The sequence below is a fragment of the Arachis hypogaea genome, chromosome 10 (assembly GCF_003086295.3).
Source record: "Arachis hypogaea cultivar Tifrunner chromosome 10, arahy.Tifrunner.gnm2.J5K5, whole genome shotgun sequence".
NCBI classification, from domain to species: domain Eukaryota; kingdom Viridiplantae; phylum Streptophyta; class Magnoliopsida; order Fabales; family Fabaceae; genus Arachis; species Arachis hypogaea.
In genome coordinates, this window is record NC_092045.1 from 96,673,087 (window position 1) to 96,693,073 (window position 19,987).

General features: G+C 29.1%; 1 long non-coding RNA gene across 2 annotated transcripts; it reads left to right on the forward strand.

The window, feature by feature from the left end:
- The first annotated feature begins 2,198 nt into the window (after window positions 1-2,198).
- On the forward strand, window positions 2,199-3,455 carry LOC112718314 (uncharacterized). Of its 2 annotated transcripts, none has more exons than XR_011866343.1 (2): window positions 2,199-2,430; window positions 2,957-3,455. It is a non-coding gene; the product is annotated as an uncharacterized lncRNA (long non-coding RNA). The 2 variants fall into 2 exon arrangements; XR_003160757.3 differs by having other exon boundaries at window positions 2,200-2,430; window positions 2,996-3,455.
- The last annotated feature ends 16,532 nt before the right edge of the window (window positions 3,456-19,987 follow it).

Sequence of the window (19,987 nt, forward strand, 5' to 3'; positions counted from 1 at the left end):
TTAAAATAAGTAATATTTTCATTCTTCTTAAAGGATAGAATAACAACAATTTTACTTATTGTACTTTTTTACAATAGGTAGATATCTCGATGTAACTTTTCTTTCATTATATCATCTTATGAAGTACGAAATATTTTGTTAAATTGCTATGTCTATATATTATATACATTTTAAACATAATATTAATAGACACTTATTAATATAGTTGTCTTTAATTTTATCTTAATTTTTTTAAATACGGTTAAACATATTTAAATATTTAATCTTATTTTTAATATATATTTTTAAAATAAATTTAAAAATAATATATATTATTATTTATTAAAAAAATTTAAATACTTTATATAATTAAAATAAAATATTAAAAATAATTTAAAATTAATTTATATTTTAATATTAATAAAATATTAAAATATTATTATTAATTTTTTAAAAAATATTTTATATTTTATATATATACATATCCTCGTATTTTATAAAATTTTAAAATTTATATATCAACGTATTTTATATTATATTATATCCTGTATCTATGCATTATAGTCATAATGGAACTTTGAAGATAAACCTTTAAAAAATTTCCCTCGCATGTAAATCTATAACCATGTTTAAAATTTCTCCCCAATTTTAATACATGTCATGCATGGAGCAATATAATATAGTAATCTCATCATCTTATTTGATTCTCACTTCTCTTTTATCTACCATTTAAATTAATCTACTACCTTTGGACTCTACCATCCTTTTATATATATATATATATATATAATTTATTTTAATTGTATATGTATATTTTATGTTGTAATTATTTGGACTTTATATATATTTTATTCAAATAAATAAATTAAATATTTTATTATTTAAATATGTAATTTGAAGAATATTTACTAATTTGTATTGTATTATTTTTTTCGTTTATATTATAAATAAAATAAATATACAAATATTTTATAGATAAATTAACTTTTTTTTAAGTCATATCTTGAATGGAAACAAGATATATATAAAAATTTTAATTAATTATATCTCATTTATAGTATAAACAAAATATTTGTATACTACACTGTAAATCAAATATGAGTATTCAGAGGTATAAGCAATTTAATCCCTCAAAATAAAAAAAAGTATTTAAGATATAATTTGGATCAACTCACAAAATAAAATTCGATATAATTTATTACTATCTCAATTGAATTAGATCGATTTACCATTAAAATTTAGATATAATATAATTTAAAATTTAGTGAGAAGTTACTGCTGTTGTAATAAACGAGAAAAAAAAAAATCTAGTTCCTAAAAAAATAACTGTAACCCTTCTTAGTTATTTTCGTTCTTTTATTTAAGGTGTATTTGTTTGTTTAAATTATATTATCTTTTAATTGAAAAAATATTTAAAATTTTCTTTTAAAAAATACTTTATTTTTTTTATAAATTGTTACTCCAACTTCAAATTTAAACACAAAAAACTAATGACATAATCATGAATAACTACTACTTCTACTATTGTGCACTCACTCACAAGTAATTTTTATCTCCTTCAATTTTCCATATTCAGCTTTTCACATTGCACATTGCACCATATTCTCCATATTCAACTTTTCTTTTTTTTTCATTCTAGTTAAGTTTTAAATTTTTAACATTTTATAATTATATATAGCTAAATTTTAAATTAAAATTTTATAATTTAAAAATTTAAATTGTTAATTTTCTTAACAAAATTAAATAAATCAGTTCAATCTATCTCACAATAATTTAAATTGAATTAAATTAAAAAATATATTCAAATCAATATATAACAATCATTTAAAATAAATTGACCTAGATTGAAAAATAAAATTAGACTGATATAATTTAAATAATAATAAATTATATCAATTTTATTTTTTTTAATTGATGCAAATCATACTGCAAATATTATTTTTTCACATTGTTATATATGATACATGCATTTCGTTTTCAGATAGATATAAACACAATTAAATCAAATGCACCATGTGGCAAAAAAAGGAAAAAAAAAGAAAGAAATATTTTTAAAATTTTTTTTCTTATTTTTTTCTGAAATAGAAGAAAAACAGAAAAAAAAATATCTAATATAAATAATCAATTAACCGATAGTTTGTTAATCACAATTAATCTTCGACAATGACGTCAAAAATTTTATGCGAATTTTATAAATCACAAACTACCAGCAAGTACATCGGATTGTATTAAGTAATACGGACCCATTGCCGCCGAACGGAGTGACCCATTGCCCGTCGTCTGTAGCTGTCTGAGGAGTCTCTCTTTGTACTGTTGGTGTTATCCAAGTCAAATCCCCTGTTCAATGTCTTCTTCCTCACTCGGCGCCCATCCTCCATCGGATTCATCCTGCTCGCGGTCGTCTTGTTGCTGTCGTCTCATCACCGTCGTCTCATCGCCATTGTCTTGAAGGTAAGTGGCTTTGGTGTGCACCCGTTCTTCGATTTTCGTTTTATTCTCTGAATCTCTGTTCTGAAATCAACAAATAATTGAATGATTATAGGATTTTGTGTTTTGTTAAAATCGTTGAATGATTATTTGATTTTTGGGTTCTGGCTCTGTTATGCTGCTGCTGCTTTGTATTTTTGTAAAATTTGTAAACGATTATTTGATTATTCAGCTCAGGTTGTGTGTTTTGTGTTTTATGTTTCAGATTACATAGAAAAAAAAACCAATTACTTGAAATACTTGCGCACAAACATGACTAGAAAAAACAACTACAATATTAAACAAATTGTTGTTGTGTTATGTAATTTTGTGACTTAATTATGCTCAGATTTTGTGACAAAATCTCTCCTACTCATCCTTTTGTCCTCATTAGAATGCATAACATGTTGCTTGTACATAGTGTTTTTAGTCCTCTAACCTGAGTGCCTAGCTTTGGCACTGGTTCCTAAATAGAGTATTTGGTGATCAATTTGTATGTGTGGAATTCAAGCCACCTTGTACCACTCCTTCTCACTATTTGGTTTAAAAGTCTTGGAGTCAGCAAAGGGCATTCTTGGACACAAAGTTGATTAAGGGTGGAAGGAAGTTCTTCATCAGGCAAGGAATAAAGGACATCACATCAATGAATTTCAAGTGTATGAAGAGCATTCAGATATTGGAACCTTTGTAGTTTAGCTTCTTGAGACACTTCAATGTGCTTATGCGCAGTGAGCTTATATTAGGAGGAAGTATCATGTCCTCTGAAAATGAATCTATCATAGGCATGATTTCTGAATCAAAATCCCAATTCTCTCAGCGAATTGAATCGAATCAACCAGGCTCTCCTCTTCTTTTTCTTTTAGTTGATTCTTAATTTTTCTAATAGATGTAACTTTCTGAATCAAGTGGATCAGATCATGTACCTTTTTTTATTTGGGATATTTTAGGAGACGTATTAGAAGAGTTATTTTGTTATTATGTTTGCTATAATAATATTCACATGTTGTGTATGCTTGTGATTGTTCGGTATTTACATTTTCTTTCCAAATCACTTGCTGTGATTGTTCTTTGATGTAAGGCTTTGTATTTGTGTTTGTATTTGTGTGTGTGAGAATATGTGATAATGTTGAATGCTATTGCATCTAATAGGAGTTTTTAGAATATCCTCATCTTTGGTCCTTTATAATTTATTTATTATTTTATTTTAAAACGATTTTTTGGGTTAGATCACCGGTTAAACCGGTTGAACTAATGAACCAGTAAACCAGTGACTAGAGCGGTTTGATGACCGATCTGATTTTCAGAACCTTGGTAATACCACGGTAAATGAGTTATCATTCTCACGAGGATTAATGAATTAAGCAAGCAATAATTGATTGATTATTATAATTAGACAAGTAAAATTGAGAGTTTTGAATATCAAATAACATAAAAGACAAAGATTTAAAGAATGCAGACAGTAAATATGTGAGAAAATAATATGAGAAGATAGTTAAGGCTTTAGAGATGTTTATATTTCCGGATTAACAATTATTATCATCTACCTTGATCATGCGAAAATTTAATTCATAGCAAATCCTAGGTGATTGAAGTCCAAATTCCTTGGTAATTCAATCTCTTCTAACCTAATAAACCATCAATTCCTTGATCAATTAATCATGTCAAAAGGTTAAGTCCAAATTTTAATTTATAAGCCACACAATTTTTAAGAACCCATAAATAATTCGATTATATGTCACGTATCACACTAAATCAAGATAATTGAAGAATTATGAGAAAAGGGTTTCAAACTTTAATTCCAATGATGTAACTTTTCCAAGATTCAAAGGGATTCAATTTAGATTAGAATTATTTTCCAATATACCCTAATCCATAGGATGAAGAACGAAACCAATTCTTGAATATAAATCAATGCATTAATCAAAGAGTAGAAGAACAAATAATATTAATCCATTAAAATAAATAGAGCTCTTAACCTTAACAATGGATGTTTAGTTACCCATAGTGTAAAAAATTCAAATCATAATCTAATGTAAAACCTAAAACTAATGAAAGAATGAAAAATGGAAGAGAGAGAGGTTCCTTTCATAAAAACGGCACTGCTTCTTTTATATTAGCGTGAAATTGGGCTCTTGGCCATATTGCTGGCGTTTAGTGCCACTTAGGTGGCGTTTAGCGCCAGTTTTGATGAAATTCGTATCTCCTTACTGTCCATCTGGCGTTTAGCGCTGGGACTCCCGCATGGAATGGTGAGTGGGACGCGGTTTGGCATTTAACACCACTTTTACGGCGTTTAGCGCCATGAGTCTAGAGAGTAATCATAGACTATATCGTTGGAAAGCTCAAAAAGTTAGCTTTCTAATTCCAGTGAAACTGTATCATTTGCACCTCTGTAACTCAAGTTATGCTCGTTGGAGTGTGAAGAGGTCAGAGTTGACAACATCCACGAATTCTTTCTGCACTTATCTTCAATTCTTGGTTCCTCCTTTTGCTTTTGCTTCTCTTTTTCTAACATTTTCCTACAAGAATCATGAAACAAAGAAAATCAAAGTACTAATAGAATAGCTTTGAAAATCATATAATTATCAAACAAAAGTCATAACTTTTATATAATAAATGCCTATGAAAAGTGCTTAAGATGCTCATGCATCAACCAGCGGCGACGGCAAACTCCAATGACAATAGTGACGTTAGCGGCAGTGGTCTCCATCACCACCATCAACTCCTTCTTCTCTTTTGGTCGTCACACACACACACACACACACACACACACTCTCTCTCTCTCTCATTTTCTCTCTCTTCTGCTGTGACGAATGGCAAGGAGGGAGGTGATCTCCAACGATAGTGTACAATACGGCGACGGCAACTTTCCCTTGTTCTCTGGCTCGCATTTTCTCCCTTGCTAGCAGCGAGGTCATCTTATTTCTTTATGCTAATTCAAAGGTTTTCTATCCTTGTCATGAACCACAACCGTGGTAATTAAAACGAGTTAATCTTTCTTAGTCAACTCCTAACATTAGAGAAAGTCAAGTTGGCATAATTGATCTCAATCTATAAATCCTAATCAACTTACCAATTTATTTTGGTAAAAGATTAGCGTTAGTGAAAACTAAATCAACTAACAACCCAAAACTACCAATTTATGTTGGACATTAATGACTTAAGGTTGCCTAATTTCTTAATCTCCAAGCCAAGGTATGAAAATCTACTCCATAATCAAGGTAAATATTTCATCAAATACTTGGTGGACACAGAAATAAAGCATGATAAATTACAAAAATTAATGAAAACTATAACTAAACAATGCAAGTAATCAATATTAACAACTTAAACAACCATATAGAAAACTCAAAACATCAAATTCATTAATGAAAATTCAAGAATTCACAAATTCATAAACTAACAAAATAACTTTAACTACAAGAAAATCTAAGTAAAGTATAGTGTAAAGAATAAGAAAATTAAGAGCAACTTACAATTAAAACAAGCTAGGATTTAAAATTAAGGCATTGATTGAGTAAAACCTAAGAAAACCTAGAGAGCAATTAGAGTTTTTCTCTCTAGAAAAACTATGAACAAAACCTAAAGCAAAATGTAAAAATGTGATTATGAAAGTGAGTGTGTTCTCCCCCAAGAGTGGTGTCCAATATGGCTCTCCAGCATTAGAATTGGGCCAAAAAGGCTTCTAATTCGCGAGTCACATGCCTTTTAAAATGAGGCACGCGTCCAGACGTGTGTGTAGGCACAAGTGTGTGCATACACACGACTTCGAAATCCTCTTCTCTTTTGTTTCTTCATGTCTCGTCCACTTTTGCATGCTTTTCTTCCATTTCTTAAACCCATTCTTACCTTCTAATCCTGAAATCACTAAAACAAACACATCAAGGCATCGAATGGAATAAGAGCATAATTAATTTGCAATTTAAAACATAAAAAACATGTTTTTAACAATTAAGCACAAGTAGAAAGAAATTCACAAAAACATGCAATATCAATGAATAAATGTAAGTTAAATTGATAAATTTCACTCATTTCAAGCCAAAAATTATCATTCAATATCAGTCCTCTCTCCGCCGGTGCCGTTCTCCCCTTTCCTATTGGCATTCACTCTCTGCTTTTCTTTTCTTTTCTTCATTCTTTCAGGGTGTGAGTGAAAACAAGAGTGAGTGTATGTGCGGTTGAGGTGTGTCTAAGGTTAGAGAAGAAAGAAAAATATCAAAAAATGATCCCACCATCTAATTCATTTGTTTATTTTTTTATTTTTTCTGATTATTATATGTCTACTATTACTAATAGTGTTTTAAATGGCAGGAATTCTGTTATAGTGGCAAGCGATAACATATATTATAGTAAAATAGTAGATATGACAGAATTAGATTAGTTTGACATGTTGAGAATTGTGTTGTTCAAATGTATCTGTGTTGATATTACACTTAATAAGAAAATAAAGATGGATCAATTTGGAATCACAAATGTAAATTTCTCTAACTTGATTCACACTAATAATAATGAAATAGATGAGTCATTTATTCTTGTAATAAATGTGAAAATGGTATGCTATGTTGATGATCCAATTGCAGAAGTTGATGTTATATTGGTTACATGAAGTTTAGAGATTTATATGATATAGGATTTTGAATGACAAGGATTTAGGTAAATCTTTGCATGAGGACATACTATTTTATAAGTAACAAGTAGAAAATTTTATAGAATTTCAATTAACAAGGGATAAGGTTAATGAACTAGAACAAGATAAAATGTATGTTGATGAAAACGATAATAATGTATATGATGGTGAATTGGTGATCATGAAATTGATGTTGATCTTGGGATTTAAGGGTGATTAGTGTGCTTTGTTCTTAATAGTTATTTTCTGAGAGTTTCGTAACTTCTATTGTATTCAACAGTTAAGTTAAATATTGTTTATATATTTTTATTAAGGAAGGTACATATCCTTTATATATACTTTTGTAATGATTTAAATTTAATTTGATGTTTAGAATTACAAGATTGATTAGTTTAATTAAAAAAATTTAAAATTTAAAAAACAATAATTCTCATATTTTGATTAAAAAATTCCGTCTGAATAAAAAATTTGTTAGTATCAGCAAGCGTTCTTAATAATTTTATTTTTTTGTTAAATTTAGAATTGAATTAGAAGTTTCAATTACTTAAAATAAAAAAAAATAAATTAAGATTTATACAGAAAGAAGTGAAATTTTGGCAGCAGGCTTAAAATAAGTGAAGAACTTTTGTTGAGCCACCAAAACCCACTCGCACACAAAACCAACGTAACTCCCTGCCACTCTTATTCAATTTCTACATACAAATCCCTTCTTTAGCTGCATGAACTCGGCCCTCTTTCATCTACTATTCTGAACAACCCATATTCTCTAAATCCTTTCCTTATTCACTATTTTGTGTTTGATTGCAAATTTGTTTCGGAAGAATAAGGTGTTGATAATCTTTGTCTATTGTGATTTTGTTGTTTTGGGATTAGCGCCATTCGTGTGAAATCGTCAAAAAAATTCTCAAAATTGCCGAAATCACGATTATCTAGGCAAATTCGTATCATAATGAAGACCGAAAGGAACCCTAAGTTGCTCCATTTGCGCCTCTCTCAACGGCAAAGAGAAGATAGTTTCCTTTAGACGCCACTGGCTTCGGAAAAAGAAAGCACCAGGCTTAGAACGACCCACCTTAGCAGTCAAAGGTTCTGTACCCTAGGTAGAGGTGATCCTGTGGTTTTCTGCCTCTTTTAATTATAGTGAAATCTGAGTCTTTTGGTTGATGTCCCTTTTCTATTTTTCTCTTGTTGTTGTTGGAGCTGGTTGCCTTGAATATCTCCTTTGTAACTCTGCTTGAATATGCCTTTGTATGGTATTATTCAGGGAGACATCATAATTTGAATTTGCTTTACTTGAGTGCTGGTTTAATTTTATGCTTCTTATGCTGTTTAGTGTCTCATGAGTTTACTAAAAATATTATCCACTATTAGTATGTTTATGACATATATTTACTTCTTGTGAAATAGTCAAAGTTAGCTATAATTTAAAAATATAAGTGTTTAAAACTTTTTGTTCCCATGCCTAATGATTTAGTGTTGTTTCTTCAAGTATTTTTTCTCTTATAATGTTGCTTTGTATTAATTTTGCAATGTATATTTAGATTTGTTTTCTTCAGGTATTTATTCAAGTATTTTCTTCAGGTGATGTAGAATAAGAACGAACCTTTAACGTACCTATGAACTACAAAAGCACGAACCTCTCATCACTTATCATTGTAATCATTTCTTTCTCACTTTGAATTTTTTCTTTAATAGATTTTTAAATCGATATTACAGTTGATTCACCTACTCGATCAATTTTTATTTGCTAAATTGAATTAGATAGGGTTAAAATTTGATGCTATTACCAAAAATTGTTGGATTCGTCACCAGGTGTAACAGCCGTTTGAAGTCCAAGTATTTACATTGTTTTAATGTTATTGATGTGCTATAGTGTAGCGGTGTTGGTGTGTTATTTATTAGTGTTGTTTTTCTGTTGTATGGTTCTGATTTATAAACTCTTTTAACCTCTGCTATGGTTGGGTGTTGCAAACTGCTCTTATAACAAAAATTGGATTGTTTCGTTGCTTATTGATTGGCATGGGTGTTTGATACTTTGCTTGGTACTCATAGCTTCGTTTTCACTTTTATTTATAGCCAAATGGCTTGCATATTGCATGCAGTAGTCTTGGCCACAAATTATGATATCTGAGGATTAAAATATTATGAACAACTATCCATATTATTTCATTATTATTTTTAACTTTTAGTGGGAATGATCGAAGAATATCATAGTTAATTAATGCAGGTCACATTTTTAACATTATTTTCAAAATGAGTGGAGAAAAGTTGTTGCCCTTTCAAAATAGCGAAAGAATCATTTGGTTTGAATGAGTCCCCAAAAGCTTGAATAGCATGAGAGTCGGTGAAAGAGCCAACAAAGAGATCCTCTTGCACTCAACAACTTCGAGGTATCATGCCAAAGGATAATTTTAAGAAGAAAAATGTTAGGCGATTAAGTAGAGTATCTTTTATCAATAATAGATAGATGAGGTCTATGGTGGTCTAACAATAAGTGACTAAATATGGCTAAAAAGTTTACTGTCCATTTAATAGATGACACAGAGAGAAATTTATTAATCATACATTTAAAGAAAATGTTAAAGTGTAGTAAAGACCATATATTACTAATGACAAAATGAGAAATGCAATGCAAAGAACTGTTTTTGTCTCCTGGGCCTTGTAGTAATTAGACCAAAAATATCTATGTTACTTCTTATTTAAAGAACAATAAGAAATTTAAGTCCAAAAGAAAAAAAAGAATGACGATAATAAAAGAGAGAGATGATTCACCAAAAATATATATATAAGATGATGAATTATTTTTTTAATTATATTATATGTGTAAAATATAATAATTTAATTACACATTTTTATTCATTTAAGAGTAGTTTTATCTATTCATAATAAATTTAAATGTTACTAAGATTTATTTTTTATATTATTATATTATAATTATTTAAAAATAAAGAAATTATAGTATATTAAAAAGTTATACTTTCATTGCTTTTTGTTATCAATTATTTTAATTTTTTTGTTTTATAATTTCGTCCACTTTCATTTTTTTCCAACGTAGATGTAGTTATTGGTCTTAAAAAATTATTTTAAAAACAAAAATATTGATATCTTAAATGTGTAATATATATTTGATTTGTTATTTTTATCTAGTTAGTTTAATTTTTTTTGAAGTATTATCTAAAATTAAAAAGGCAAATACTCACATGTAATTATTTTCATATGAAATTGATGCAGTTGTTTCTATATAAAATTAATAGTTAAAAGTCATTAATAATAATTTATTCAAAATTTTAAATATATCAAATTATCTAACGATTTTTAACTAGTAATTTTATATAAAAATAACTGCATATAAATTTCTCCCAACCAAAGATGCATGATAAGAATGGGTTAGGATATAGTAGTTTGGACGTCTCTAAAAATACTATTTTACTCTCAAATAATGTACCAATATTTAATTTGTGTATAATGTAAACTCAATCAAATTAAAAAAAAATAATTCTACTTACCTATTGTACGAATAATCTAAATATGTAAAATATTTTAAAATTAAAAATAATAAATATCTATCTATTTAAATAAATATTGATAAATTTAAGATTTATAAATATTATGTATTTTATTCATTGTAACACATATTAAACTATTAATATTTTTGGTTGTATTTATGTCCTCTTTTTCTGTTTTCGATAACTCTGTCTTTTTTGAGTAATCTTTCACTCCCCTTCCTCCCCTAAAAGGAATAAAATAAGTATAATATAAAATTAAAGTGACTAATTAAAAAGGAACAAATCAGATATATATTATACATTTGAGGTAGAAAAAGTCTAGGAACCAACTCTATTATAAGTCAACTAAGTCAATTTTTTTTATTTTTAATTTTAGAGTAAAGTATTGTTTTTGTTTCCGACATTTGAGATAAATTCTAAAATTGTCCCTAACGTTTAAATTGTCCTATTTAAGTCCTTAACGTTTTAAAATTGGCTCAATATTATCATACCGTTAAGAATCTGTTAACAAAATTGATGGCGAGACTAAATTGAGACAATTTTAAAACGTTAGGGACTTAAATAGGACGAAAACGTTGTTCTAAGTAAATTAAACTTAATTGAATAACTATGTGTCGTAAAAAATTAATATTATCGAAGGATAAAATTAAAATTTATTTTTATGTATCTTTTTTTCCAGAGTTTTCATCCTATTTACGTCTCTAACGTTTTAAAATCATCTCAATTTTGTCCCGCCGTCAATTCTGTTAACAGATCCCCAATGACAGGATAATATTGAGCCAATTTTAAAACGCTAGGGATTTAAATAGAACGATTTAAACATTAGGAATAACTTTAAAACTTATCCCAAACGTTAGAGACAAAAACGATACTTTACTCTTAATTTTAAAATTAAAAAAATTAGAGTAGTGGGATTTTTTTTAATAACAAGTCTGTTTTTTAATTAGTTGGTTTAAGTTAGTTTTTTTCTAATTAGTTCTCTAGCAAAATCGTTTGAGATATAATTTCATGTCTTTGTTTTAAAATAATTATCCAAAACCAATAACTGTACCAATGTTGAGAAAAATTTGAAAGGAGACAAAATTTTAAAATAGAACCAAAAAAATGTTAAAATAATTGATAACAAAAACAATGAAAGTATATCTCTTTTAGTATAATCTAATCTATTTATTTTTAAAAAATTGTCCAAATAATATAATAATATAAAAATAAATCTTAGTAATATTTAAATTTATTATGAATAGATAAAACTACTCTTAAATAAATAAAAGTATGTAAGTAACTAGTATTTAATTATAATAATTAAATTTTTAATATAAAATCACATTTTTGTATTTTTTATTTATAATTTTTTATAATATATATTTCATAAATATAAAATATTTAAATAAAAAAATTTATCATCGTGTCTCTCTTTCATTATCATCTTTTTTGTTTTTTTTAGATTTTTTTTATTTTTAATGAGCTAACTATTAGATCTACTAAATTTATTATTTTTTTTGACATTTTATTGTTCTTTAATCAATAAGTTACAAAGAATTTTTATTTCTCTTTGCTCATGATACATAAGTTTTTTGATTTGCCATTCTTAGGTAATAATTTTCAATTTTTGTTCGATCACTATAAAAGCCCACAAGAAAAAATAAAACATTGCATTTTCCCTTTTGCCTTGACAGGAAACATTTTTCATTTATAATTCTCTACATCCCTTTAAATATATAATAATAAGTTCACTTACCACATGTCCACGTGTCATCTTTTAAATGGCTAGTCAACTTTTAGCCATATTTAGCCATTATTTGTTGAGCCACTATAGACATCACCTAGATAGGTAATATTTTTGAAAATGCTGCGTTATTATAAGAAAACGTATAGATAGACAATAAAAATACTAAACAATATAAATAATAAATATATTGAATGTTTAATTTATTAAGTGTGTAGATGATTATTCTAATATTATAATTTAAACAGATAATTTAAAGTATAATATATTTTTATTTTATTGAATAAATTTTAAAATTTATTGTTTACATTATTCACAAAAATCATTTTCTATCTAATAAAGTCCTTTTTATAATATTATAATTTAAGTGGAGAATTTAAAAGAGGCCGGTAGCAGTTTTGGTTCCTCCAAAATGTGAAACTCCTACAGCATATTATAATAGAGAATAAAGTATTATTTTTGTTCCCAGTACTTGAGATAAATTATAAAGTTATTTCTAATGTTTTAATCATCCTATTTAAGTTCCTAGCGTTTTAAAATTGGCTCAATATTGTTTTTCTGTTAGGAATCCGTTAACAGAATTGATGGCGGGACAAAATTGAGACGATTTTGAAACGTTAGAAACTTAAATAGAACGAAAATGTTGGGGACAAAAATAATATATAGAAATAAATTTTAATTTTATTCTTCAATAATATTAATTTTTTACTGTAGATAGTATTCAATTATTTTTTAATTACATATAAGTAAATTACACTTAATCACATTACTTTCATTTTAAATAAATTTATTTTTTTTATAATTTTACATTTAAAGATTTTTAGTTATCATGAAATATTTATAGAATAGTTAGTATATAAACTTGTGAAAAAATAATATATATACAATAAAGTATAAATTGTACATTTTATGTTTAATGTATCGAACTTTTTTAATGTTTAATTTAATTAAACTTTATTTTTAATTTTATTCTTTAATAGTATCAAATTTTTACGATAAATAATTATTCAATTTTTTTTAAATTTTATTCTTAATCGTATTATTTTTTCTAAGTGAATTTATTTTTTATTAAAAACAAAATTAAAAAATAAATTAAATAATTATTTGTTATAAAAAAGCTAAAATTATCGAAGAAAAGATTAAAATTTATTAAAAACTAAAATGATTGAAATTATTATCTTACATGTTTTACATATATTATATAATTAAATAAGATAAAGTTTAATTTATATAATATTTTATTAAATTTAAAATTGACAATTTGATCAATATATATTTTATCAGTTGAATTAAATTTATCACTTTAATATTTTTCACCAATTACAAGAAGTATGTAAGTTATAACATTACAATACAATATAGCATCGGATCATTATAATTACACGACGTAATTTAATTAGTTGTTATTATTACCATAATTATTTTTCCAAGTTTATTAAAAATTAAAATTATTGAAATTATTTAATTTTACTCTTAATAAAAAATAAATTTACTTAAAAAATAATGTGATTAAAAATAAAATTTAAAAAATAATTAAATAATTATCTACCTTAATAATTTGATATTATTGAAGAATAAAACTAAAAATAAAGTTTAACTAAATTAAACATTAAAAATTTTTGATACGTTTAGAGACAAAAAGTACAATTTATATTTTATTGTATATATATTTTTGGTAGGTTGCTGAGTGGGTTCACCTGTGATCTCGATAACTGATGCTTCGTGCGAACTTTCTATTCCTTCAAAATTGAAATCGCCAGGAGCCCGAAGAAGTGGAATCCGATCCGGTCTCGGGTATATTGCATGTTGCCACCTGCTCCAGATTGATGGGCGGAAGATGTTCCCCTCAGAACAGCAGCATAAAAGCTATCGCATAATTAGATCGTGTCCTTAGGCATCGCGATGCAATTATATCACATCTAAACTGGGTATGCATTGCCCGCTAGGCAAGAGGATAGCAAGTTACAAATTCTGTCTTTTTCTTGGTAGGGAATGTATTTTACTATAAAATTGAAGTAGTTAACGGCGGGGTTACCCCTATTGTGGTGACATTTTGTTCGTTTGGGTTTGATTGTGTCGTAGCTCTATAATTTGGATATCGACTAATCACTTAATATTTCTGGGTTTTTTGTTTTTTGCGCGATTTAGTAAATTAGTTGTTTTATAGGCAGTTAGAATACAGGTGTGGGCTAAGTAACTCATGGATAGTTTTGGTCCTGTTGAAAATACCAGTGCAAGTGAAGACCCAATTTTGATTGATATGGAAAAAGATTTTCCTAGCGTAAGTTTATGTACTAGTCATTCTACAAACATTTCATGATAATTAAAAATCTTTAAGAGTAAAATTGTAAAAGAAAAAATTAATTTATTTAGAATGAAAGTAATGTGATTAAGTATAATTTCCTTGGATATGATTAAAAAATAATTGAATACTATGTACAGTAAAAAATTGATATTATTAAAGGATAAAATTAAAATTTATTTCTATGTATTGTTTTTGTCCCCAACGTTTTCATTCTATTTAAGTCCCTAACATTTCAAAATCGTCTCAATTTTGTCCTACCGTCAATTCTGTTAACGGATCCCTAACGGTAGGACAACATTGAGTCAATTTTGAAACGTTAGGGATAACTTTGAGACTTACCCCAAACGTTAGGGACAAAAACGATACTTTACTCTATAATAAATGTATTATATACAATATAATGAAGCTTAACATTTTAAGGGTAGGAAAAAGAATTGGTATAGAGTAAATGGTAAAATTTATTTTTAAAAAACGATGTGTTTTTTAAATTAGTCTCTAAAAATTTTTTTTTTAGTTAAATTTGTCTTTCAACAATTTTAAGTTAATTAAGTTAGTTCTTTTGTCATTTTTATTGTTGACCGTGTTAAACTTTAGTGATGTAACACATTAAATGATACTATACAGACCATATTATAATTTAATAGTCTTAATTGGTTGCTAACATAGTAAATTTATAAAATTAATCAAACTAACCCCAAATTGAGAGGGATCTTGAGGTATTGGAATTTCTTAATTTAGGATTGATTTGATCTAATTTTATAAATTTATCATCATGTTAGCAGCCAATTAAAACCATAAGGTGTGTACTGTATTGTCACTTCACATGTCATATCAGTAAACTTATATGCTATCAGCAACAAAAGTGATAGAATAACGAATTCTTTTAATTTGAATAACGAATTTGAATAATTGAATAACGAATTTGATTAAAAGAATAACGAATTTGAATTTAAATTTTGTTATTCTTTTAATAAATGCCGACAGAAATAAATTTTTATTTTTTTAAAACACAATTATTTTCCATCCATTTAAAGCTTAACCTGATGACAAACATAATTAAAACAATGCTTTAAACTTGAAGTGAAATATTAAACAAACAACGTAAAAGTATGGAATGATATTTGGCAATTGATATATCTGAAACAATGTTAATTACAATACATTCTTCTCAATGTTTGGTAAAGAATTATACATATTATAGAACTATATTTATAGTAACCCTATTCAGATTCATAATCTTTTTCCTCTGTTTCACCATCTTCTTCTTCTGAGGTAGTTTTCTTATCATTGAACTCGTCTTCCTCCTCTTCGTCCATGTCGACCTCTTCTTCTTCAAGATCGTCGTCCTGTTGTGGTAGTGCGATGTCCTATAATCCAAGGTCAATGATATCATCATCTGTAACAGTAGAGCTAAGGGTAATCAGTTCACTAGTATCAACCACCATTTTCAAACTGGTTGGGTTATCAATCTGGTAAAGTTTCTGACCCTCTGTCCTATCATAAGACTCGATGTGTCCTCTTGACTTAGTCTTAACCACAACCACCCAACTAGACTTGCATGAATCCGGATAAGCAAAAAGTACACCTGTCATGCATTTTGAGATAGAATAAAAGGATCGTAGTGCCTATATTTCCTTATTACATTAACTTCAGTGATATCGTAGTCTTTGTACTTTTGTGTTCCTTGACACGACCTTGGATCATACCATTCACATTTAAACACGCACACCTTGTACGTAGTGCGACAGAAATACTCTAACTCAATTTTATTGTGCAAAACACCAAACCAATCAGAGTGACCCCGCCTGAATCCCCACGAACCTAAATTCCGGTGTTATCGATTTTCTTCCTGATCGGTTTCCTATCCATGACTGTGAGATCATTAAGGCTACGTTTGGAAGCACATAACTCCCTAAAAAACTCACTTATTTCTATAAGGGATTTTTAGATGTTGGTTGGAAGTTCTCTAAACGTGATCGGAAGCAAAGACTCCATGAAAACGTGACAATCATGGCTCTTCAACCTAGCAAGCCTACTTAGTGACACGTTTGCACACTTGCTCAAGTTAGAGGCGTAACCATCAGAAAACCTCAATCCCCAAACCCACCTATAAACATTTTGCCTCTGCTCCTTTGTTAGAGCGAACACCGCCTTTGGTTTAGCCCATTGCACATTATCAACTCTCCTTAAGTTTAGATCTGGCTGCCTGCAAATTTTTATCAAATCTAACTATGCCTTATCATTATCCTTTGTTTGCACATCGTCCATTACTGTGTGCATGATATTAACGAACACGTTTTCTTAATGTGCATCACATCAAGACAATGTCAAACCAAGTTGTCTCTCTAATAAGGCAACTCTAAGAATATACTCTATTTAGTCCAACTATGCTTTCTGCCACATCCCAGAGGTCTCAAAGCTACCCCATTTTCGACGATCTTCGAAATTCTACTGACACGATGCAAAACTTGCTTAGTACTCAACTTTTCGGGTACCTCTTTATGTTTAGTTGTATTCTTTTTGAACGAGTACATGTTGCACCAAAAAGGATGATTATAGTCGAGAAATCTTCGACAGCAATCAAATCACAAATTCTTACCATCATTCGGCAACCAAAATGCCTTCATATCCTCCATACAAATAGGGCATGCCATTCTGCCCTGAGTAGACCAACCTGACAACATGCCGTATGCAAGAATGTCGTTAGTGGTCCACATCAAGGCATCTTGTAGTTGAAAGTTTGTCTTCGTCAAAATATCATACGTTTCTACATCATAAATCCACAACTCCTTTAACTCATCCACCAAAGGCTGCAAGAAGACATCTATTTTGGCTTTTGGATTGTTAGGACCAGGTATGATGCAAGTTAAGAACATGTATGGATCCTTCATGCACATTTCAGGACTCAAGTTATAAGATGTTACGACTACAGGCCAACACGAGTACGCGTTACCGAAATTAGAGTTTGGTGCAAATCCATCAGAGCACAAAGATAATCTAATGTTTTTAGGCTTGCTGGCAAACGTAGGATGGACCCGATCAAAATTCTTCCAAGCTTCGCCGTATGACGGATGCGTCATAGTTCCATCATCTCTCTTGTTGTTACTATGCCAGGATATGCGAGGGACCGAACTCGTCGATGCATATAATCGTTTCAGTCTAGGGATCAACGGCGAGTAGTGCATTTGTTTCATTAGAACTCTCTTTAACTGATGTCTTCCAATATATTCTCTCTCAACTTGGAACTTTGGTGATTTACAAAATCTACATTTAGTTAGGTCTACATCCCTCTTGTAATACAATATGTACTCATTCGAACAACAATCAATTTTCAATGACTTTAGGCCCAATCTTGAAACTAACTTCTTTGCTTCGTAGTAGTTTCATGGGTTGCCAGAGGTCCTGACAAGTACCAGTTCATTGCAAAAAGTAGCCCATTTATCAAAAAGATCTTGTGTATAATTTGACTCCGACCTAATAGTCATAATTCTAATACATGTAAACAACTCTAAATGAATGCTTCCCCCAAACAATGGTCTCACAACAAATTCTAATAGATGATAAAATGTCTTTGCCTCTGGATTAGGCTCTTATTCAGCCTTTTCTTGCTCCGTAACACATGTTGCATCAAACACCATCTCGTTGTATCTCTGTTGGTAACCCTCCCAAGTTATGTCTTCGATGTTTAGTTCTCTTTCGACTTGAATCCTCATTGATCGACAGTAAGGCCTCTTGAAATTCAAGTCAAACCTGTTAATTCCCTGTTTGTCCACTTCTCCGTGCTCCATCCACATGCAATACCCATCTTTGAACCTATTATGGTAAATGTGAAGCGTTATATCCGCAGGTCCTAACCACTTAGTCAGCCGATAGTTTTCACACAAACACCTAGATATCCCTTCAAACCTACACGGTTCCATGCTAAACACATGCCCAACAAATGCGTCAACCCCTTCAAAGAATTCAGGCTTTAATCTCCCCCATCCACCGTTATCTCTATCATACATCCACAGACGATGACTTGGAATCATTTTGAATCACACACCCTAGAATTCGATGAACAAGACAAAATTATTAAAGTTTTTACAAAATCTGGCATAACATACCCTATAATTAGAATCTTCTGCAAACCAAACAAGTTTTAAAATAAATCACACGAAATTTTGGCAGAACTTCCCCTTAACTTAAAGACATGCATTAAATAAATATAACAATCTTCACAAAAGAAACAACTGCAAGCATGTATTAGAACAAACACAAATTCAATAACATATCAAATCATAACTATTCTAGTGCATAACCCCTTATAACTCCATAATTTTCTAGCAAACAAGGGTTTCAAGAAGGCGCCTCTACGCGACCTTCTACCACTTCCGTCCTAAAACTCGATCCTAGGAAAAGTAAGTCGAACATAAAACTTAAGCAATTGATTATAGTTAGAGATATAAAACCTACCTAAAACATGATACATAATGTGTGAGCATCTTATACCCTTTTTCTAGTTGTTTTATATTGTTTTTAGTTAGATTTTATTAAGTTTTATTAGATTTTAGTGCAAAAATCACCTTTGGATGCTACTTTGAGTTTTTCTTATGTTTTTATGGTTTTAGGTGAAATTTGGAGCAGTTTGGAAAAGCCTGGAGCAAGAAAAAAAAAATACTAGCAGCTCCCCCTTGGGCGCTGAATGCCAACCTGGCATTCAACGCCAGCAAGGGGGCAAGAGATCAGACGCGCCTTTCCCTCTCTGGCGTTCAACACCCAATGTTGGCGCTGAACGCCAGCAAGCAGCCCGCGTCACACAACAATTGGGCCTCCAAGTGGATTTAGCACCTATTAGTTTTATCTTATTTTATCTTTGTAATCTTTAGTTTTAAAATAATATCTTTTAGGTTTAACATTTATTATTAGGTTAGTATTTAAAGGAGAACATCAATTAGGCTTAGGATCTTCTTTCTTCCACACCTTTTCAGAACCCTATTTTCTTTGTAAGTCATGAGTAACTAAACCTTTTGGTTAAGGTTAGGAGCTCTATTTATTTCGATGGATTAATATTATTATTCTTTTATTTTAATTAATGTTTGATTCAATTCTAAGGTGTTGTTTTCATTCTTAATCTTATGAATTTGGATGGAACGAGAGTATGACCCTTATTCTACATAAGCTCTTGTGATTCTCAAGAAAGCTATCTCGCTTGAACTACAGCTTGAAAACACTCTTCCTAAACTACTAATTACATGAACTAATTGGGATATGTGACATAAAATCCTGTTAGCTTTGGGTAATTGAGATTTTTGTGGCGCCAAACTAGTTTTCTGAACTTCATCCTCATATTTGAACTGAATGACCACGAGAGTGGCTTTTGGTGAGGATTAGAAGAG